The 24,936-nt window shown below is 42.1% G+C and overlaps 1 protein-coding gene across 4 annotated transcripts in view; it reads right to left on the minus strand.

Annotated features, from left to right (window-relative positions):
- Positions 1-24,598, minus strand: part of LOC131686301 (uncharacterized) — a 398,471-nt gene extending 373,873 nt beyond the window's left edge. For all 4 annotated transcript variants that reach the window (XM_058970542.1, XM_058970540.1, XM_058970539.1 and 1 more), the window contains exon 1: positions 23,242-24,598. The gene's annotated coding sequence lies outside the window, so the exon portion shown is untranslated. The remainder of the gene's footprint in view (positions 1-23,241) is intronic.
- Positions 24,599-24,936: the final 338 nt, after the last annotated feature.

Consider the following 24,936-nt stretch of genomic DNA (forward strand, 5'->3'; position numbering starts at 1 on the left):
TTTGAAAGAAATAAGACAAGATCGTAGTATTGACGTCAACAGCAAATGTAAGCCTCATTCCTGAACCAAGTAAAAAATCAACTGATTTTAAATTTAAAACAATCCGTTAAACAATATTTGTATTAAAAGCGATTATTCTCAAAAAATTTACCATTTATGAATCTTGTCTATTTAATAGATTATGTGGATTCCAGTGCGAACTGTGTCAATTACAGCACTCACGGCAGTCATAAGAGTACTTTTTCTTGAAGCTCTATGACGGCAATTTAGCAGAATCCAGTACTAAATGTTTACCGATACCATTCCAAACTATTCACCGCCGCTGCATCTCCCGAGCTACCTCTTTTGTAACTCTGGAAGGTCAACACACCTTTGGAAACCCAACAGCTTGTAATAATTAGCGGTGACCAATTACTATGCTGGTGTGGAATGTGGCAAGATTCATTGTTCAACAACAAAAACTGAGCTCGCAATTACCTACCCTTTCACTCTTCTGTATGTGTTAGCTCCGGTCCTCCCTTCAACCGCCGGAACCGTAATTTCTTTGTACTACCTACATTTCCGCCGGGCCTTGGGGGGCTGGTTCCAATTACCGAAATTAGTTTGAACCTATAAAGCAACTGGGTCAGTTTAGTCCGTTAGCCACGAAATACACACTCGCACCAGGAGGGACACTCCACTTATCACAGCGTCATATTTTTTTCTATTCTTCGTTTGACTCTCGCCGTACGAATAGACACAGTCGCGCAATTATATACACTACATGACGATGGGTACCTATAGGTTGGGAAAGGTACACGGAAAAAATACCCATAAAACGAGTTCAAGAGTAATACTAGCGTCGTTTTTTTCGTGTTTGGTGCCGGTCCAAACCCATTGTTGACCGACCGTGGCCGTCCGGTTCATCGCAGTACCGGACGACGCGCTAGCCCCGAGGCACAAAAAACAACGGGTACCGAGAGAAGCTTAGTGTGTTGACCTTTTGCCTGTATCATCTTTCTCAAAATGACGCGTTGTAGTACCTGGTGTTTAATGTTTATTTTACGACCGAAGAAAGACTTTTCATCCCGCTCATCAAAAAGTTTAAAAGCCAAACGATAAACGCTTGATGCCAGTGGGGCTCTCCAGCAATGTTAGACAAGAGGGAACGAAATTAGGACACGCAAAGAGGCAAGCCGGAATAATTGCCACTTTCGTCGGTTCCGAAGATTCACGACCTTCAACACACCGGTCGCTGTGTTTGTGTCTGTATGGCTCAAAACCGGACGGATTCCTGAGCATCGAGTTTTCCCAAGCCCGTGACCCTCAGACGTTGCACGACAAACAACAACAAAAAAAAGATCACCCGAGGAAGTCTCCTCCGTGTCAAGATCGTGCTGCCCTGCAGTGGCGATTCGTTCCGACAGGCCGCCGCAAGCGTTGAGCCATGAAGCAAATAGCGGGGTGCGAAAAACTCGGAACCGTGACTGTAGCAGCAGCAAATAGCATCTCAAAAAAAAGACGCTACTTCAAATTTCGTGATATATGCGCTGCGCGATGGATGATGCGAGATTTCACTTTCTTCTTCGATGACCTTCACACGGCATCATCATCGCGTCGGTCGTCATCTCACTGGAGTGCCTCGGCCATGTAGATTGCCGCAGCAGGGTCGCAAGAGGTCACTTTCTGCTTCTTCTACGCGGTTCAAAGGTAAATATTTACGATCGAATGTATGGCGAGTGTAGGCTCTGCATTTTCATGAGAAAAACGATGAAACTTTGAGTTGCACTGAGTCTGCGATGGTTGCTCCGGTGCTGTACAAATGAAGCCGATGCAAACTAACAGCAACGGTACCGGAGACACCCCAATCAATTTGTCACAAGGTAATCCGATTGATAGTTTTAATCCCGCAGCGATTTGGCGCAAACTGCAAACAACCGCCAGCAAATCAATAACAGGGTTGAAAAAAAAATTGAAACCGCGGCATGAGCTCGAACCAAAATAAGGTCAAACGGTGAGCGAAAAAAAAAAAAAAAATAAAAACAACTGCGGAACGAAACGAGTGCAAATTGCTCTGCATCGGCTCCCCGTGGTACCGTAGCTAATGGAAACAGAGGCTGACCAACAACACAGTGTAAATGTCATTCGTAATTGCAGCGAATTATGCCGAGCGACACGGATGGAATTTATTCGTTGAAAAAAACCGGGTTTTCTCCATCACGGACATCAGAATTGATATGGCTTAACTGTGCAAACTAAAATAATTATCAAAATTCATGTATCCTAAGGAAATGATGCGCTCTCCTAACAGGGACATCAGAATTAATATACTAGAGTTGTGATTTCTGTGTAGTAACTTTAGTTTAGTTTCTTTTAGTGTAGTGTAAAAGTGTAGTGACAAGAAAAATTGGAATACAGTTCGAAAGAAAAAAAAAACCTGGATCTCGACAGTGACACCGATTGGAATTTACACAGATGGGAACAGCAAAGGTAAGTTCTGCGAAAATTAAAAATTTAAATACATTTGAAAGAAAAAAATGTGATAATGACGCCAAAATGTTTCCTACAGATGAGAACAGAAAAGGTAAGTTTTATATAAAATAAAAATTAAAATGCATTTGAAAGAAAAACTTAATCAAGAACCGAATCCACAATTTTCCCCCGTGTCTATCGTTCCGGCAAAAAGTAGGGTAATAACCAATACCAAAACTACCTTCCCGTCTTGATCGAAATGATAAAATCACGATCTCATTGCATCCAAACTGCTACCACGATACACACGTGCCGAGAGTTCAAAAGATCCATTACCATAGCCGTGGCTACTGCAGCTGTCGTACGGCGAAATCGGAGATAAACGAAGTCATGTTGCTATATACGCGGGATTACTGTGCCCGCTCCTCACACATCCGTCCGTCCGTTCGGTTCGCTGCACTGTTTATATCACAACAACTACCCCTCTTCCTCACTATTTTCTATATATCCAATTTCGCCATCGCCGTCACGTATCTGCAGCGAGTCAATTTCATAATTGACGGATAATTATTATTATTACACATTTCGCTTTCAATGCTAGAGTAATAGTGGGTCTCCTCGCAACCCCCTACGGGGATTTGGCAAGTGAAAGAGTTGCAAACACTACTCCGGCCATCCCCAGCCAACAACAAATAGCCTCGATGGACGACAGCAACAACAAAATGTGTATATCAATTTCTTTCTCCTCGAGTTAGTCGCTCCGGTTGATGAGCGACGTCTCAGATCGCAATTGATCATCATGCGGCAACGGGCGATGGCCTGTTGTCCTAATCATCATCAACGCCAGCCACCATCACAGCCGGGCTGGCTGGCAGTCAGCAGCTAGTCCCCGTCGTCGTCGTCGATTAGGCTTCCGTCAAACGTGAAGTCAATAACTAATCATCTAACTGAGATGATCAGCTTCCTCGAAGCTCGATTGAAGCTTGCAGGGGCGAAAAAGTAGGGGGAATTGATGAAATATTACTACTAGTAGAATGTTGGATTGAAGGGGAGCGAGCATAGGAAAGTGTATCGTAATGCTCGACCGATCCCGGAATTGTTGCGGAAATTGCGTTGAGAGTGGAAGGCGGACTCGATTCTCGTTGATTAGTTCGAGCAGCTAATGTGAGTGAAAAGCGAGACGTGGAAAAGTGCTACCGATTAGATTTAGTGGTAGCTGTGCAAAGCAAAGAAAAAAGCTCGCCGCAGTCACGATTGATTTGGAATTAAGTTTGTTATTAGATTGGATGCAGGTTCGGTGCGGTTTGGTTGATAATCAGTTCGGTGGTTAATAACATCTGGAAGGGGGTTGGATTTTGCCAAAGCTGCAACACCACGGTAGGAGGTGGGGGAAGGTTGAGGTTTGTACTCATTTCTAGGCCATTTAAGCTGGTTTTGACAGAATTCGAGAGTAGCGAAATGCAACCTGGTATTGTCCGTCCTTATGATCCAATATATTGCACATCCCAGACAGAGACATCAGAACAATGATACCAAAGTGTCTTAAAGCGTGTAATTAAAAGTTTAAAAGAATTGAAATAAATTTGAAAGAAACATAAAGAACCTAGAACGTGGAGCTCCACTGAATTTTACTGTGGCAATGCAATATTTTCAAACAATAAATCAAGTGCCCCACAGTTCTAAAGCAAACACTTCCATACACTCCTGAGTAGAGTTTGTAGGCTCCAAATCCTCTAAACTGCTGTTATCGCCCGCCGAGCAAAGCCGAAGCACAAACAGTAAAACAAAAACCGACATGACAATAAATCAGAATTCCGGATTCCGCGCCCGGGGTTGAACAATATTTAATTAAACAAATCTCTCACCCTTATCGAGCGCCGAGTGTTAGGCATACATGCTTACATCCGAACAGCAGGAAACCAGGGTGAATGAATCATAAAGGATTTACGTGACGCGAAGGATGCTGAAGCTGGGACGCGTTATATAATCTTTAAAATGGCGTGAAAATTGTGCAGTTTATGTTAAAATAAAAACACAATTCGACAGGGGTTGAATAAAAACCAAAGTCCCGTGCAATGAGGGTGAGTTCGGTCTCGAAGCTTTCTCGTGGAATAGAGAACGAACCCATTGTAAACCACTTGAGTCTACGAGTAACAAACGTGATCCTCAAGCCGCAACACGGCTGATGGATGATGAGGACGAAATCGCTGTACTTTACGCCGACTGTAATTTGTGGTACTTTTTGTTTCTATGGACTGGACTCAAGTACACCCCAAAACCCCACCATCGCATCAGTAAGCTCAGCACTCATTTGCGCGCTGCTTTTGATTGTTAAAATTGTGAAAAGTGGTGTCAGCCAAACGAGAGGCCGATATGTGCCAAAAACCCCCCTGTGGCAAGAGGTTTGTTTTCCGAGCGTGGAATTTCCCATCCTCTGCTGCAGTCCTAACATTATGGTTGCCGGAGAAGGTGAAGGAACTCGCTCGAATATTTGCCATATGGAGTTGAACAAAAAAAAACTCTTGAAGCCGATGACGTGTCTACGTCGGTATCCTATTTCGGATGGACTCAAGTGGCTGTCGAAGGTGTGCCGAAATGAACGAATGAGAAAAAAAATGCCTGCTTGAATATAGAGTGGTAAGTTTGACTAGAATTGTCCACCGAGCAAAATCTTTCGGAGCGGGTTGGTTAAAATACAATGCCTTTGAGCCACGAGCTGCTGGTCGGACAAATTTGACACTCTGTCCCTCTCTACAAAGTAAAAACGGAATTTTTGATTAATACGCCCTTCACCCATAGTGAAGATAGCTCGTGTTCACTGACTAGCGGCTTTGTTGGACGAGGCGAACAAAAGAGTGACACTCCAGTCGCTTCCCTAACAAGGACATCTCAAGTGATGTGCCAGACGATTTAAATTTAATATTGATGAAGTTAACGGTACGTGTGAAAGAGTGGACCGATGGAGTAGTGAAAAGTATGTTATAAAGGAAAACGATGTAGCATTTGAAAGAACCTTCGAAGCAGTGAAAATTAAGCAAGTAATTGGATGTGTGCATGTAAGATTCTTCGTTTGAGAAGCAGTGATTTCTTCCTATTCGAAAATGTACGCTGTAATTTTATCATCCATCAAAAAATAGTTTCAACGTTCGCCAATGAAATCATGCTAAGTAAAACTTGTTTGAGAATTTCAAAATTTGATCAGAACGCGATAAAACCGAAATACTCGAATTTTCAAATGCTCACATGCATGGTAGCATCTTTCGCTTTAGGTACACGGAAGAGAACACATTGAGCTTGTCCTGTCATATAGTGGTTCAAATGTACTGCATTTCTCTGACAAGGACATCATAATCGATATACTCATCCATGTGAATCACCAATCATAGTAAGAAAAGTGCAGTGTTCAATAGTTTAGTGCTGAAAAATGAAATGGCATTTGAAAGAAAATTTAAACGCATGAGAATACGTGATGTATTAAATACAAATGTAAAGTGTAGTGATAAATTAAAATGTATTCAAAGGGGAGGAACCGCCAGAATGAACTCAGTCATGACCGGATTTCAGCCAAAGTTGCTTAATTGCACTTTCCTGACAAGGACATCGGAATTAATATAGCCATCCATAAGACATGCAAATCATTGTTACAGAAGTGAAATGTTATATAAGTTCGCACTAAAAAATGGAATGGAATTTGAAAGAAAATTTACATCTAATGAAAGAGTGTTTTTTATTGATTAGTGTGCCAAAATTTCTTCTAGATGCTAAGCAGGTAAAGTGATACGCATCAGAAACAACTGTTGACGTAGAATTACACTTTTAAACAGAATATTTTAATTATATTATCTAACCTGTTTATATATTTGGATGTATAGTGATAATCGAAATAATGTGCATTTACTCTCTTGACGCACACGGTCGCGTGAAATATTTAACGCCAATGAAACGCCACAATCAATCAAGCGTAGCTGGCCGGCGCGCGGGCTCGAACTCGGCTCCGAATACAACGACTGATGGTTCAGAAGATGCTCGCCTGAATGCAATTGGATATGGAGAAAAGTGATCAAAACAGGAAACACCAGTTGGAACATTCGGAAACTTTAGATGGACGAGGTCTTTAAAAAGATAATTTTCGTCTATTGAAGGAGAAACAGACAGAAAACAGATTTAGTAAGTTCCAAGTCCAGGATTGGAGAGATCAACGGCAGCAGGTTGATGGGGCTAGTTCAACGATGCAAATTCCGGCAATAAGTGACAATGTGACCTAGCAATGTTCTGCGACCACTATGCAAACGACTTGTGAACCAGGCTCTGGAGAAAAGGACAGAATACTATCGGATAATCCCGATTCCAACTCCCTCCTGCGAGCTTAATCGTTGGCCAGTACTTGCTTAAATGAATCGTTCATTAGAACTACCGCAGGTACTATATTCCATCTCTCGAATCCATTTGATGACGTCGTTCGAGAACGGACTGTACCCCAGAAGGGTCCTTCTTTGTCAGATGGATCTGATTCGCGTTTTTCGCCTCCACCACCTATAGCAACGGTGGGTTCCGTAGAACGTGACGAGCTAACGTACAACGGGGCCATTTCTCAACAGCTTACCGTTAAATAGGTCATTCCCCGACAGTTACCGATATTTTCCGCGAATCCTAAGGGGTGGTCTTTCTTCTTACGGTCCATTTCATAACTCCACGCAAGCGTGTGGGTAAACACAGGCGGAAAACATGATACGTTTTCAACGTAGTTTACGAGGTTGCACACTACAAGTTGTCAGAAGTTGACTGCTTTTGCCGACGGCTGTGCTATTTGACTTGGAATCCCTACAAACCTTATACGATCAACTCGGGATATACTCATATATCACGAATTTCGCGCTAAATCGTATTCAGAGTTGGCAGTACCCTCTCAGATTTTAATGAAAATTTCTGTACAGACTGTCTTTTGAAAAGGGTCAGACTCTTTTTACCAATTTTTTTTCAAATGGCTGTCTAAAAATGACAAATCCTATCAAAAAATTTTTGTAGGAGTGGTTTTCACAAAATTAGTCAAATTTTCGAAAAAAAAACATTGAAAAAAATCTTCGACTCCTACACTGAAAAAAATCAATTTCGAATTTTTGATTTAGGTGTAATTTTGTTCCAAGATAGGTAATTACTGTTATAGATACTTCCTACTGTCAAAAATTCAAGTTTCAAGGAAAATAAGTTATTTGAAAAAAACTTCTCCTTGTCCAAACTGATTTTTTCAGTGTATTTTTATTCAGAGTCCATTGCCCAGAAACCAGAATGTCAAGGAGAGAACCCAGAGTCCGGGGGAAAGTAACCAGAATCCGAGTTGCGAGTCATTTCATTCATTTAGTCCAACATCAATTTCATGATAACACTGAATCAACAATTTGCCTCCACAATACTCGATTTGTAGCTGCAGCTCTCCAAAGTCGGTTGCGCACAGCACTCGCCAAATCACGTTCCATCTGGTCCACCCATTGTGCTCTCTGCGCTCCCCGCCATCTTGTACCAACCGAATCATTAGCGAACACCATCTTTGCAGGATTGTTGCCCGGCATTCTTGCAACCATATCCTTCCAGCTTTGGCCACCTTTTGGATACTGAGTTCGCCATAGAGTGCAGCGAGCTCGTGGTTCATCCTTCGCCGCCACACACCATTGTCCTGCACACCGCCGAAGATCGTCCTTAGCACCCGTCGCTCGAAAACTCCTATCGCTTGCAGGTCCTCCTCAAGCATGGTCCAAGTCTCGTGCCCATAGAGAACCACCGGTGCTTTAAGCGTTTTGTACATGGTGCATTTGGTGCGGGGGTGAATCTTTCTTGACCGCAGTTTCTTCTGGAGCCCATACTTCCATTGATGATGCGTCTTCGGATTTCACGGCTCACGTTGTGAGCCGTTAATAAGGATCCTAGGTAGACTCCACTACCTCGAAGGTATCCCCGTCGATCGTAACGCTGTTTCCTAGCCGGATCCTGTCGTTTTCGGTTCCGCCTACCAGCATATACTTTGTTTTGGACGCATTTACCACCAGTCCGACTTTCGCTGCTTCACGTTTCAGGCGGGTGTACAGGTCTGCCACCGTTCCAAATGTTCGGGCGATAATGTCCATGTCGTCCGCGATGCATACAAATTGGCCGTGAAGATCGTGCCTCGGCTGTTGAACCCGGCTCATCGCATCACACCGTCCAGAACGAAGTTGAATAGTAGACACGAGAGTCCATCACCTTGTCTCGGTCCTCGAAGAGATTCGAATGGACTGGAAAGTTCACCCGAAATCCTTACGCTGTTTTGTACACCGTCCATCGTTGCGTTGATCAGTCGAGTCAGCTTCCCGGAAGAGCTGTTTTCGTCCATGATTTTCCATAGCTCTACACGGTCGATACTGCCGCCTTGAAGTCAATGAACAGGTGATGCGTCGGGACCTACTATTCACGCCATTTTTGGAGAATTTGCTGTACGGTGAAGATCTGGTCCGTTGTCGACCGACCATCGATGAAGCCGGCTTGATAACTTCACGAATTCATTTACTTTAGGTGATAGACGACGGAAGATGATCTGGGATAGCACTTTGTAGGCTGCATTCAAAATGGTGATCGCTCGGAAGTTCTCACACTCCAAATGGTCGCCTTTCATGTGAATGGGGCAGATCACCCCTTCTTTCCACTCCTCCGGTAGCTGTTCGGTTCGCCGTTCAGGTACTCGTCGAAGTGCTGCTTCCACCTTTCGATCGCCTCACGGTTGTCCGTCAGCAGGCTCCCGTCCTTATCCCTACATATTCCGGCTTGCGGCACGAAGCCTTTGCGGGAGGCGTTGAGCTTCTGGTAGAACTTCCGTGCATCTTGAGAACGGCACAGCAGTTCCATTTCCTCGCACTCCGTTTCTTCCAGGCGGCGTTTTTTTCTCCCGGAAGAGGCGTGTCTGCTGCCTCCGCTTCTGTTTGTATCGTTCCACATTCTGTCGGGTTCCATGCTGCAGCATGACCGCTCGCGCTGCATTCTTCTCCTCCAAAACCGCTCTGCACTCCTCGTCGAACCAATCGTTCCGACGTCTCCTTTCCTCGTACCCGACAATGTCCTCAGCTACGTTGTTGATGGCTGCTTTTACTGTTCTCCAGAGTTGCGAGTCCTTAACCCGAAATACTGAGGCGAGTCTAGAGTCCAGAATCCAGAGGTCGGTGTCGAGAATGCAGAGTCCATAGCACAGTGATCAGAACCCAGAGTTCCGAAGACAGAGCTCAGAGTCCAGAATCCAGAGTTCCGAGCTCAGAGTTCAGATGCTAGAGTCTAGAGCTCTTATCCCAAAATTCTGAACTCAGAGTCTCAGCACATAATCCAGAAACCAGAGCCCAAAGTCCAAAGCCCCTAACCCAAAATAGTAGTTCCAGATTCCAGAGCTCAGATTTGATAATCCAGAGTTTAGATTCTATAGCCCAGCGACCAGAACCCAGAGTCCCGAGGAGAGGGAAAAGAGTCCGGAGTCTAGAATCCAGAGTCCCGAGTGCATAGTCCAGAGTCCACAGTTTAGAGTCCAAAATCAAGACCCATAGCCCATAGCTCAGTTACCGCAGTCTACAGTCCAGAGTCCATAGCACAGAATCTCGAGGCGGGAGCTCAGAATCCAGGGTTAAGAATGAAGAGTGCAGAGAACAGAGTCGAGAATCCTGGGTCCAGAGTCCCCAATCCAAAATACTGAGCCCAGTGTCCCGAGCACAGAGAACATAATCCAGTGTTCAGAATTCAGGATTGTGGGCTCCACTCTAAATTACCGGTCGAGGAATGGTGAAAAACCGTACAGAGCCAAGCTCTACGCCGAAACTGTCTGGGAGCCCATGGAAAACGACCGTGTAAGTTCTAAAAGATGATGTGAACACGGTTTCACCAGGACTTGGGGCTTTGGACTAATCAGCATCGCACTGTTCGGAGAATTCTCTTCAGGATAATTCCGGTAGCAGTCAACAGCAGATTGTCGCTCGCTTCCCGAATGATAGCTTATCAATCACTTTGATGGACAAAGAGGTTACGAAGCAACTTGGACTTGATGGAGACAGCTTCTTTATGCCTAAGTTGAACTGCGAACGTAGCCCGACTAGAACTGAACTCAAATCGAGTTTCATTCAAAATTTCAGGCGCGAACTTCAAGCAGCAATACACCGGATTAGTTGGCCGATATCCATATTTAAAACCATCGGAAGACTCCACGGATACTGATAGGTAACGATAACTCACATCTAGGCGCTAGCCTTAAAATACGGGTTGGGTTCTCGGAAGGGCTGGATGATCGGGATTGCATGTTCGCCTTTGTGTATTATGGCGAGAGGCTTGAGCGTTAACATATTCGATCGCGTGGACTTTTGTATGTCGCGTGTATAATTTCGAGTGCAAAAATTCGATTTTATAACCGTGTGGACGTTCGCATATTCACATATCAACCGATCCTGTCGCCATGGAACGTGTTGTCTAGTAGATGTGAGCATCGTTTTTTTTGCATTGGTCCAACTGAAGCCAAGGGTCTACCCGAGCAAACGAAAAGCCCATAATACCCCCATGGTCATGGTTCAATTTCATCCCCACTGCATGGTGTTTTGAGTGTTTTCAATGGGATTCACCCGTGAAACCGCCATCACCATGGTCCGGTAGACTCCATATGAAAACCATCTTTTAGTGTATTTATGGGTTATTCGGACCCATGGTGTTTTGACAGTTGTGAAGCTTGCACGGACCATATTTATGGTCATTTTAAGGGGTTGTATGGTGTCTAAACCCATGAGAATTCGCTCGGGTATGCTGCTAGGACCAAGAGTAGGGACTTCCGGGCGTCATCGATTCATTATCGCGCAAACGCGAGCATTTTTAGTTTCACGCTTAAGATCGCGTTTATAAGTGCTAAAACGTTCACTTAATTGCAGGGGTGTTTTCATGTTTGGAATATCGCGGATGTAGGTATGCCTGGGTGATCGCGAAGGGCTCAAGCGCTTGTACGTTAACGTGTTTGTTTCGTTACTTTTCTTTAAACTTGTTGAAGCCTGTTTTGTACACAAAAGAGGCAACCAAATGGGCCTAAAAGTTAGTTTTTAGCGTTTCGGATTTTCCTCATCAGTAACTAGCGCCATCTTGGCGCGAATTAGATGTTAAATTTAAACTAGCACCAAAATTAACACTTGTTAGACGCGTAATCCTAAATCATGAGTGATGTCTCGAAAAGACAAGCACAGAAGTATTGGTTCGCTAATGAGAATACGGAACACGAAACAGTTTTTTGGCTTACGAACAAAAACGCCTGGCACTATTCAAAAATATAGTTGTTTTTTTCATTCAGGAGGGCACAATACCCAACTTAAAATTAGTTTTTAGCGTGGGCCTTAAGGTTTTGATTGTTTTCCCACTGCATGTCATCGCATCATCGCAGTCCAATGTTTCCACTGTCGGACCATTCTTCAAACTGAACCATGCAGTGGCACGCAGTACGTTCAGCACAAATACTCATCTTTCTTAGCGTCTATACCGAACCCAGAGCTGCCAAAGGCCATCTGGTATTTTGTCATCTTTGGGAGTCCCAGCATGGGACGCTTCAAGTTTAAGCGCCGATTTCTTCTCCCTCGTGAAGAAATCGGCCCTTAACCTTTAGGCCAGGTTCACCGGTACGTTTAAACCCGCTCGCTTAAGCGTTAAGCGAGGGTGAAGAAATCGGCCCTAAGTGTCTGAAACCAGGGCTCATCGCCAGTCCAAGGAGATAGTAAATCCAACAAGTCATACGTTTAGTGTAAATTGTACAGTAGAACCTTGCGGCAATTAAAAACATAGTAACGTTTAGTGTAAATGTCTAAACAGCTGTCTCGTCCGAAGTGAAGTTCCGGGAAGAAAGGCCAGAAAGTCTGGTTTGCTGGTTAGGAAGCCACACTCCTATATTCGCTACTTCGGACCACTGCATCTTTTGTGGGTTATGCGTTTCTCTTTCAATTTTCATACAGTGCTTGGTATTCACGGTCTTTGCTTTCTAAAGCGAATGACCTCTAAGTTAAAGCCCCAATAAACTAAAAAAATCTCCCTTGCTTCTTGCGCTTTCATAAGTCACGTTCAGAGCTTAGTCTACAGAAGGATGGGTAGGACAATATTTGAAATCTATAGCTATTTATCTCGGCGACAATAAACAGACAGACCAACTATTTGTTTGGCAGACGGGATGCTAATTAAATGTTGTGTTTGACCGCAATCAACTCACTAACAAATCGTCGTTTCCTGAAAACATTGTGAAGTTTCTATCACGTGTTGGCAGATTTTCGAATTAAAATCCTTATTATAAAGACGTGTACAGTTTGACATTGATGACCTAATACAGCTGAATCATCGCTGAAAATTAAGTTTGTGGTATTCAGTTTCACCATACACGAAATGTCGTACTACTAGGGTTCAAGAGTTTCAACTTAACCAAACAGTTTGCTTCTCGTAGTTTGTCACTTGTTGAGTATGACAACGATAGGGTGAAGATCACTGACTAAAGACTGAAATTTAATTTTCGGAAATTAGTTTCCACCTTCAGATGGTATTGAAGACTATCTGATGGCTTTGAAGGCCAGAGATGGGTTATTGTAAGCGTATACTGCCAAGTACCCAAGAATATTTTTCCACGTATCCTTTGCAGCTGATTCCAGCCATAGCAAGTACGGAGTGCCACCGCCAGCTCAACCTTGCTATTATCTATATACACAAGCACATAGATTCTAATGAGGGTTGATCAGTGCATCATTCGAACTTTGTTTTCGATCAAGGAAAGTGGTTCAGTTCAGAAGATACAAATGTCTACACTACAGTGACAAAAAAATGACTCCTATCAGCCCACTTTTGACACGATTCCTAGTCCCACCAGTACTTGCTGCAATGTTAAGGCAAATTGGACAAATCTAACTACAGGACCAACGTGTCTGAAGTTTGTTTGGGTTTTTCGATAATTTACTGTTTGTCAGTGCCGTTACAGCAGATACATTTTCCTTAGCAGTTTTGGTGCGTGGTTTTTCGTAGGTACCGTTTGGTTGCAGAACTGAAACGTGGGCGTTTGCCCAGGGTATGTGCATGTGCATAGGTGATACCTGGAGCAGATTTGCAAACGAAGGCCAAGTCGGAAGTACAGCTACATTCTAACGATGCGAAGGCCATTTAGAATGGCGGGGAAAAAGTTTCTCCAGGTTAATTCCCAACGGATTACACTTTTCCGTACTTAGAAAGGAATTTTTGAATGTATTCGAAGCTGTGCCAAATTCTGTAGGCGAATTTCAGTTAAGTCCTTGTCCATATATACGGGTATCTTGGTTTTAATATTGTCATATTCGACGTCGTGTTCAACACCATAAAGATTTCTACATCTGATAGCATGTTAAACCTTGTCAGTAACACATTTTGTATGATGTAGTTGGACGTGAGTCACTACCGTGAGGTTCATTTTCAATTATAGCAACTGTTGCACTTCGCACACTGTAGGTCTTCTATGTACAATCGATCACGGCATTATTTTTCCTTAGTATCGCGCTTTTTTTTTGATTCACCAACCTCGCTCATCGTGAGTTCAACGAGACTATTTTTTTGTTACTGGCCTGTAGAGGTAAAGACGCGGGTAAAATTTGTTCGGTTGCTTTGCTGCGAACGAGCGTTGTGTTTTTAGCTTCTGGTCTGTGCGACATCAGGCGAGTTAGGCTGAACAAACACTATCTAAAATCTCTTCCAGTGCCGTCCGCACATTCCAATCTACATGCTGCTCGGTCAACAACCAAGCAACGAATGTTACAAGACGAACATGTGGGGCGTACATATACTACATATATAACTATTCAATTTTACCGATTTTTCATTAAATTATTTTTATGGCACAGATATTGGAGTATAAATGATTAAAGTCTAATGACTAACTATCTTCGAAAGGAGATTTTTGTTGAAAAAGTTGAAAGTACTCTACTTCAAATATTATTGGTCATCGCCAAATTCTGGAATAACTGCGCTTTTTACAATGTCGTATTCCTCAATGCTTGGGTCTGTAAATACCTAAATAAAAACGACAAATGTTCAAGTTCTGGATTTTTAAATTAGTTGAATAAAATTAGCATTTTGAATATTTAAGGCAGTGATATTTTACCTTTGCTATATTTTGCAACTTCAATTTTCTGTGTTTTGTATAACTTGTAGTTCCTTGATTTGATTTCTAGATACTTTTGCATTAAATCTTAAATTGATGTAATAAGTAATTGTAATTAAGTCTAGGACTGCTCTTTCATTTTCCTTATATCTGGATTTATCAAAAGCAAATTAACTTTAGTCAAAGCAAATCACTTTATTTTTGCACTATCTCATCACAAACATGTGCAATAATTTCATATTAAATTCCCTGAAATGTAAGACTACGACAAACGAGGAAAAGATTTTGTGAAAGCAGTAATAAACTGCGCCATGATTGGTCCATACTATTCGAATGACACGCGAACATGGTATAGCGTTGTTAGTATTGTCCCATTTGAATCCATGCGAATTCGCTCGAGCCAATCACTGTCACTGGGTCCTCAAACGGTTGTCAAATTTGTGGCGACTGTTCAGGACCGCAATGGTAGCTGCTAAACTCCAAAAACTATAGCCAACACCTCCAAATCAAAAGCCAGCATCATCAGCCAAAGACGCCGAATTACCGCTCGTGAATGAAAAATCTAAGCATCGAAGATTGTACGACCGTTATTGAGAAATCGAATGGCCCCCAAAAGATGCAGTAGGTGAGATGAGGGTGTAAATATAATCCCGTTGCACGAAAGAATCTCCACGCGCCATAACAAATTTCATGCTCTTTTTCACCAGAACACCATAAAAAGTGTCTGTACTTGCTTCCCGAGACATCACTCGGAAAAGGCCAGTTGTTTAGGCATTTACACGGGATGTGCTATATTTTTGATTTAGATTACTGATGAGATAATTTCGAAAGGCTACATCTATTTTGTTTATGAAGTTGATCAGATTATAGGTGCAATAGCGTTCACTAATGGGATTTTTCATTGCAAAACCCCGGGGTTGTGGATCGCTTTGGTGTTGCATTTTCTAGCAGCAAAGCAGGCCACTAGACGTGTTTCATGCCCATTTCTGCTAGAAAGTGAAATCCACTGGCCCGGTATTTTCTAATGAAAAACGACATAACTCATCGGGGCGTTATTGTATTAGCGAAATCTTGAACGTAGTTGTGCGTGAATGATCACGATTGCATGTTCGTTCTTGTGTATCATCGCGAGCGGCTCGAGCGTTTGTATGTTAACTTGTTCAATCGGGATCGAAAAAAATTGAATTAGAAGTTTGTTACAATTTTGTAGCTTTGTTTCAATTGGAGTACCTCATTTAGGTACTCTTAGGTAATTCTGAACTTGACACGAAAAATGTTAAAAAGAAACCATATTTTTGGACAGTTCAAAAGTGGTAAACGAAACGATGTCTAGAAATAGTTAGTCTTTGCTTTGATGGTAAATTAATGATATGCAGTATCCCCCTCCAAAGAAGAGGATGTGTGTAGAACCTACTTCATGAGCAAAGAACAAAGAAACCTCACCATAAAATTCTAGGAGTATGCGTTTCGGTTTCGTCTCTTCAGAATCTGCCACTTGACCTGGGCTCCAGACTAGCGGGGGTTCAAAATTTGAAACACTACTTGTGAACACACCTAAACGGCTTCTAACTTTCGATGTTTCCAAAGAGAAGAAGTGATGTTCTGTTCTTCTCGTTTGGGACATCGAAATTAAAAATTAAGAAGTGGTTTAGGTGTGCTCACAAGTGTTAGTTCATTTTGGACGTCGGCGACAGTCTGGTGTCTTGATCAAGAGCCAGATTCTGAGGAGACGACGTCGTAACGCAATCCCCTGGACTTAAGCCATCGCTGTTTGAAACACAACGCTGCTTGTGGCAACCGGTCACAACACTAGCAAAAATGTGAGCTCTGACAAGTACACTCCGGGGTCCTTCACTCACATTGAATTCAATTATTTAAATTTTGTGATAGTCACCTCGTTTGTGCTGGGATACAGTGATTACTATTTTAAATTTTCAGTTGAAAAGTGTACGGATTTTTTTTCAAAACCACTTTTACAATAATCAATTATTTTCTCAATTTTTTTTTCAGAATTTGGAGTCTATGTCTATGAGAATTTTAACATAAAATATCTTCAGGCTTGGAACGGAGTTCTAAATTTTTATTATAAACACAACGAAGCTTCGAATGAATTTTCAGTTCGTCACCGATGGTAGCAACACCGAACGAGACGAATGACACCTGTGCTAACCGGTAGAAACGATACTGAGACACACATTTCTGGCCCCACACGATTTGCCAAAAGGTAACCGGATTGATAGCCTTAACACCGCCGGTGGTGGTGGTTCTTTCACCAATTTGACGCAATCAACAATCACCGACAAATTAATAATGGTTAGGAAAAATATTGAAACCACGGTGGGCTGAAGTCGAACCAAAATAAGGCCAAACGCTGAAAAACAAAACCGAACAAAAACCGCGAAACAAAAGCGAGTGCAAATTACCGCGCATCAGCTTCCCGTGGCATAGATCTTGCCAGCAAGCGAAGGGAAAAAAAAGACTGAACAGCACAGTGTGAATGTAATTTGTGATTATAGCGGATGATACCAGGCGACACGCTTGAAATTAATTCAATTCAGTGAGTGTTTTCCGTCACTGACATCAAAAACTGTGTTACATTAGAAAAAGAATAACAACGTAACGAATAAAACTATTTTTGAGGTCACGTAAATAAAAAAAATAACCAAAATTTGCGTTAAGTGATACATTGATCTTGACGAAGAAGTGCACTCTCCTAACAGGGACATCATAATTAATATATTTGAGTCACATTTGTGTAATAGCCGAACTTATTTTAGTGTAGTGTAAAAGTGCAGTGCTAAGAGAAATTGAAATATAATTTGAAAGAAAAAATATATACGACGTGATAGTGATGTCGACTGGAATTTCTAGAGTTGAACGGAAAAGGTAAGTTTTGAGTGGAGCGAAAATCGAATTACATTTGAAAGAAAATAGTTTGGATGAAGTGTCAAGAAACCATATTCATAGTTTTTTTTTTAAATTTTATATATTTGAGAACCCGAAAAAACGAAATGCATTTGAAAGAAAAAAGACAGAATCGTAAGTGACGCCGACTAGAATTCTTACAGATGAGAACAAAAAAATAAGTTTGAAGTATTGCGAAAATGAAATCGGATTTGAAAGAAAATAACTAATTAATCCACTTAAGACAGATGCCTGCCATTTATTTCCACTACAATATTGTAGTGGAATTAAGCGAAAGACATCCGTCTTAAGAGGATTAATTGTGACTTTCCACTAAGTCACTTGAAAAGTTTTGAATTAAGCAAAAAAATTAATTTAATTCAGTGACGGTGTTCTCCGTCACGGACATCAAAAACTGTGTTACATTGGAAGAAGAATAGCTACGTAACGAATAAAACTATTTTTAAAGTCGCGTAAAACAAAAGAATAACCAAATTTTGCATTAAGCTGTACCCGTATCGTGACGAAGTGGTGAACTCTCCTAACAGGGACATCATAATTAATATGCTCGAGTCACATTTGTGTAATAGCAGAATCTATTTCAGTGTAGTGTAAAAGTGCAGTGCCAAGAGAAATTGAAATATAATTTGAAAGAAAAAAATAGCTGCGACGTGATAGTGGTGTGGACTGGAATTTCTGCGGAGTTGAACAGAAAAGGTAAGTTTTGAGTGGAGCGAAAATCGAATTACATTTGAAAGAAAATAGCTCTGATGAAGTGTCAAGAAACTATATTCGTAATTTTTTTAATTTTATATATTTCAGAAAACCAAAAATTGAAATGCATTTGAAAGAAAAAATGCAGAATCGTAAGAGTGACGTCGATTAGAATTCCTACAGATTGACAGAAAAGGTAAGTTTTGTGATGTGAAAATTGAATCGGATTTGAAAGATCATTAATTAATCCACTTCAGACAGATGTCTGCCGTTTAATTCCAATACAATATTGTAGTGGAATTAAGCGAAAGACATCCGTCTTAAGAGGATTAATTGACTTTCCACTAAATCGCTTGAAAAGTTTGGAATAAAGCAAAAAAAATAAGAAAATGACCCTAATTAGGTACCAAGATATGGATCTTGGAAGATTTACGGCTTCCTGAAACATGTCACGGATTTTAGCTAAAATCAAATGCAATTTGATAGCAAAATGTGCGGAATGATTCAAACTTGTTCAAATTCACCCCAAAAAACATCGAGATTCAGAAAGTGAAACATTTTAAAAATCTGCAAAAAGAATTTGATGGTAAAAATGAAGAATTTGAAGGAACAGAAGACGAACGTTTGCAAACAACGAAAACAATTGTATTTGTAAAAAAAAAACAAAAGTGAATCTCGCAACGAACATCCCTCCCAAGGGTGGCCCCAAATCGACGGATACCGGTTCGTGTGTAACAGAAGAATAACCAAAATTTGCGTTAAGCAGTACATGTATCGTGACGAAGTGGTGCACTCTCCTAACAGGGACATCAGAATTAATATACTCGAGTCACATGCGTGTAATAGTAGAACCTAGTTTAGTGTAGTGTAAAAGTGCAGTGCCAAGAGAAATTAAAATATAATTTGAAAGAAAAAATAGCTGCGACGTGACAGTGGTGTGGACTGGAATTTCTATAGAGTTGAACAGAAAAGGTAAGTTTTAAATGAAGCGAAAAATTGAACCACATTTGAAAGAAAATAGCTTTGATGAAGTGTCAAGAAACCATATTCGTAGATTTTTTTTTAATTTTATATATTTGACAAAACCGAAAATTGAAATGCATTTGAAAGAAAAAGTACAGAATCTTAAGAGTGACGCCAACTAGAATTCCTACAGATGAGAACAGAAAAGGTAAGTTTTAAGTGATGTAAAAATTAAATCGGATGAAAGAAAATAATTATTCCACTTCAGACAGATGTCTTCCGTGTAATTCCACTACAATATTGTGGTGGAATTAAGCGGAATACATCCGTCGGAAGAGGATTAATTGGGACTTTCCACTAAGTCGTTTGAAAAGTTTTGAATTAAGCAAAAAATGACCTTAATTAGATGTCAAGATCTGGATCTTGGAAGATTTATGTTTTTCTGAAACATTTCACGAGATTTTAGCTAAAATCAAATGGTATTTTGGTAGCAAAATGTGCGGAATGATTCAAACTTATTAAAATTCACTCAAAAAAAAATCGAGATTCAGAAAGTGAAACGTGTTAAAAATCCAATCTGCAAAAAGAATTTGATGGTAAAAATGGAGAATGCAAAGAAACAGAAGACGAACATTTGCAAACAGCGAAAACAATTGTATTTGGAACAAAAACAAAAGTGAATCTCGCAACGAACACCCCTCCCAAGGGTGGCCCCAAATCGACGGATACCGGTTCGTGTGTAACAGAAGGAGAAAACGCGCCATCGTCAGTATGGAACAGCAGTGATTCGAAGGAAAACTGAACCCGAGAAAGAAAGAGTTACACACGGCAGAAACAAAAAGTGAGAGTACACGACATATGCAACATACAATCTCTTTACCCGTGTCCTTCTGCCTTCCGTGTGCAGGGAGCTGCATTTGTCAGTCTCTCGACGGGCTAGCTTCCACGAAACGGACAAGGACGAACGCTACGCAGATGAAACTGGAGCCTTACCAGGCCCATATTAGGCCATTGTCGTTCGTTCGTTCGTCCGTTCTTCCTCCTCCCGAACGTTTAAATATGATAATTTTTATCCGAGCGGTGGATTTCGTTCAGCCAGCCAACCGGCTGGCATTGTTTTATGGCCTGCTTTGGGCACACGTTCTTGCGCGGCGGCAGGGCCGTTGTTTTTTGTAGTTTTTGATTACATTACTAGCGGGCTGATGTGTTTGGGGCAGTGACTGCTGCAGCGAGCGAGCGAACTTTTCTGTGCGAATGCGTGCATCACGATAAGCTATCGATTTCGCGTCCAGTATTTTGTGTGCTCGGACACGAACTTGCAGAGTGAAAAAAACGTTTCCAGATTAGGAAGTAAAGTCCGGCTGGGTTGTTAATATCAATAAGGGTGTTTGTGTATTTTTTCCTGCTGTTGTCTGTCGCGCACCGTTATCGAAACGATCTACGGGCACTCCCCACAGTAAAAGGGCGGATTTCCCTTTAACTTTACCATTCACCGCAGGATGACAGATTTGTAATTAATTCCCAGCCCCAAATGTCATTTGGGTGTGTCCGTGGGGGGTGTTGCTCGGCTTTCGCAACTCAATCTCGGTGGCGGGCGCAATCAGTAATTTCCATGAATGTGAATGAAGCCTTCGGGGTGTTTTTTTTTTCTGTGCGGCTCTCGCAGACTCATGGTGATGCAATTATTGATAGTCTCGAGATGATTGATGCGATGGTCATCAATCGGTCGGTGAGTGATTGATCGAAAGGATCTCTTCCCGGAACTGATGCGCAATCGTTCGCCTCTTAACATCAATCACTATTTTGATCGAGTTCTACAACAAAACGTGACCCAGTCAGTTTACAGTTACCCTTTTCACCGATCAGATCAGCGATGTTCTATAATTATTGGAGCAATTTTGTAACGCCCAACGATTTTTTTCTGTGCAACGAAACGGTTCCCGAAAATCTATCCACAGAAGTCGTCGGAATAGAACCGAATGGTCTACGCGATTGCCTGGCACTGGCAGGGTGATGTCTTTCTTACCTATACAGCAACAAAAAAAAACAGGCGAACAGATTTGATTCCCTTCTTCTAACGGCTCAAGACGTAAACAAAAGCCTGCTCGGACAGGCGAAGAAAGGAGACTCACGAAGAAGATCTCGAGACATGAGGCAATGACGACGACGACGACGATGTGGAGAAACTTGATACGGGAGTTTAAGCTCGGTCGGTCGGTCGGTTGGACGGGTTTCGAGAAAAAAAGGGGAACGAGAGCGAAAAATTTGCAATGGGACTTTCGACAAACTATGCAGCCGACCCACAGGGGATGAAGGGTGCTCGGACGGACGAACGCCGTGACCGATGTTCGCTGCCAGTGGGGAAATTGAATATTCTAACAGCAGGAGATAGAGTTGTCAAAGTCAGAAAATGAAGGTAATACGTCAATGTTGGTAGAGGAGGATCGAATTCAGGGGGCATGGTACGTTGAAGCTTTACTAATTAGATTTAAGAATTTGATTTGTGGTTGAAGTATGGAGATATAGAATCCTAAATCATCGGAATCGGTTCTCCAAAACCAGCCTAATCATCGAAATATCTCTTTGCAACAAGGAACAGTACCCAATCAGCAAGACCTTTCTGTAGTTTTAAAAGTGAAACGAAACAGCATTGACGAATGAAGCGGGAGAGCAAAAAGTATCACAACTAATTTAAAAGTCTGATCGATTGTAAATGCTTATTGTGGATTGAATCGGACAGGAATCTGTAGAACTAGCCACTGGAGGCTGGTATGATCCTTTCTTCTTCGTCGTCGAATAATGCCTTCGCTGCTCGTTGCCGACTGTAAGAACCTGTTCCTTTTTGGCGCATTGAAGGAAAAAAACCAGGGTTGAAAATCACACTGACAAAGTGACAAGCTCTCAAACGAATTCACAATACTAAAAAGATGAAAACATAATTTAACGTTATCCTTTTTATCCTCCAAAGACATCCTGATCAATATTTGAGGTCAACTTAAATGCGTGGCAAACATTAATGCAAATGGCAGTAGCCAATAAATAAAATCCTAATCAAGTTTCCCCAACACAGACATCAAAATTAACCTACCTAGAGTAACAATGCTCTGTGGCAAACAGTTGAAAGTGAAAATAGTGTAATTTGAGGACAAGTTAAAGTGAAAATTAGTGAAACGATTTGAGTTGGTGAATACGAAAAATGAAATGGAATTTGAAAGAAAACTATTGGTACATCCACCGCAAGTGACCCCATTCCTGCAATCACAAAACTGCTCGCCGCCGCGAAAAAAAAACAAACTTGCAACCCTATCCTACCAGTCCCCGGATGATCCCGAACTGATAGCGATTGGTCGCCCGCAAAAGAAGCAAAAGACAATCAGTAGCGAAACACAAGAGTACAACCAAATCAATGGATCTGATACTGACTACCTTTCTGGACTGGGGCAAATCTGCAACCGGCATGCCACAGACAAGCCGGTCGTACACGCCAAATAAAAGCGAGCTATTCATTGCCATTTAAAGGAAGCCTTAATTGAAAAGCGAATGCCTGCTCGTCGTTCTGCCTCGGTGGTGTTGTTTTGTGCTGCGCGACACAAGCTGCTGGTCCTAAAAAGGGCGAAAGCATCCGACGGACGGGTTTTTCGGTCAAATCGATCGTCTCCCGGAATGGAATGTCTGGTTTTGCAACCGCGCCGAAGAAGCAGATGCTGTACGCTGCAACTCCGGACGCTGAGATTTTGTCACTTGTTCGAAAGTGACCTACATTGTCTAGGGTGTTGCAATTTGAAAGACGGAGTTTTATATATCAAATTTGTGTAATCAAGAAGCATTCAAAACGACTGTGAAAAGGCTTTCTCGACACGATTTGTAAAAATGTTGTCAAATTTGTTACAGTTGACAATACATTAGAAAATATTTTGTAAAATTGTTCACGAATTCTACTACTAGCAGTCGCCAACTACCAATAGTCCTCATTTAGTAAATATAGTTAATCTTAAGCCTAACATGTATTCATCATCCCAAGATGTACTCTAGGAACCAATAAACTCAAAGCATAACCTAACAAATAACAACCCGCTCACCTTTCTTCAATCGTAGACAGGCAGCTCTCAGCTTCTCATTCGCCCCAAACACCCGGCATTCCAATCCAGCCGGGAATCGATTTGATATGGCTTTCTTCCCTCTCCCCGGGCACTCGAAGGCAGATATGCGGGGGGAGCGGCAATCAATCCAATCGGCAAGCAGCAAGTGGAGAACAATTAAATAGCTATTTCCTGGCTGCTTGTGCCAAGAGCCTACCAAACCGACATCACCTTTCCTCTCGTCGGTCGTTCCTTCCTCGCCAAATGGGAGTATTTAATTTCCGTCCGTTTCTTCCCGGTGAGTACTCTTCCGTGGAAGAACCGTCGAGACGACGGCCCCAAGTATTTGCCACAGCCAGGCGAGCCTGTCAGTATGTGTGTGTTAGCGAGTTGGAGGCCGATGTTTCTTCTTTGTTTTTGCTACTATTTCGCTTCACACCTTTCCTCTCGTCGGCGGCAGCCTGAACTGAACTCGACTCGCAGCCACAGTCGAGAAAATGTCTATTCGGAAACACACGGAAAATTCACCGAAAATAGCACAACCAGACAAATCAAAATATTGTTGGAATTCGGTGCCGCTTCGAAAGTAGCCTTTCTCTCTCTTCGGCAGGCAATACTTTTGTTGCTTCACACACAGCCGCAAATTTTTCACCTCCTTCTCCGAGCAGACAAAAACATTCACTTTTTGTTTTCAAAAAAAAACATTACATTCTTATCAACCTGGCATCTTCACACATTTTCAACACTTTTCCACTCAAAAACAAAAAAAATCCAACTCTTTTTTTGCTCGGGTTATCCTACCTTGACGGCAGAAGCGACTCTCGTTCAATTTTCGTTAGGTTCCTTCTTCGTCTCCTCCAGCTGCCCGATGTTAGGTTATTCGAATGCACCAACGAGCCAACAAGCAAAAAAAAACACAAAACCCGAAAAAGGAAAACAACTTCTACACACACGTACGCCAAGATTGGTGAAGTATTTTTTTCGCTTCTTTTTCGTTTTTCGGATACCACGGAAAACGCAACGCCGCTCGCTGTATAATAGCAGCAGCAGATCGGTGAACCCGATCCGATCCGCTTTTGTTCCTTTCCGTTTTATCGCTCGGAAAAACAATCCCGTTCACTTAACACAGAAAAGCCTCGCGCGCGGAAAATGCTCCACAGGAAAAAATAACACTCGACTACCGCAAAATGCGTACCGTTCTGTACCTTCTTTTTGTTTTTCGGCTGTCTTCCAAAAAATACACTCTGCTCTACTCACACAACACACACACCGCTCGCGAAAATGTACCTCGAAAAAAAAAAACCGAAACGACAGCGCGTCGCGTACCCGAAAAAAGCAGCTTCGATCGTCGATTGTCCGTCTGTGACTGACTGAACGAACGAACGACTTGCTTGCTTGACGAGAGCTAGCGAGCACACGAACACCATCATACCAAAACTGGAAGAAAATGTGCGTGCATTTTTACCGTTTTCATTTTGTGTGATGCAAGGAGTGCGACCCTGGACTGTCAAACGTTCGAGCTGTTCGAAATGTTTCGATATATAATTGCATCAGCGGCATCTGGTCGTCAATTGCCGATACGGTGGGAAATTCCCGTAAAAATCCTCTCGAATATGTACACGACGCACTCAGTTTTGTTTGGGTAAATCGCGTTATTTTGAAAGCATCGAATCTATAGATTGTGGCGCCTACCCG

The sequence above is a fragment of the Topomyia yanbarensis genome, chromosome 1, assembly GCF_030247195.1.
Source record: "Topomyia yanbarensis strain Yona2022 chromosome 1, ASM3024719v1, whole genome shotgun sequence".
In the NCBI taxonomy this organism is placed as follows: domain Eukaryota; kingdom Metazoa; phylum Arthropoda; class Insecta; order Diptera; family Culicidae; genus Topomyia; species Topomyia yanbarensis.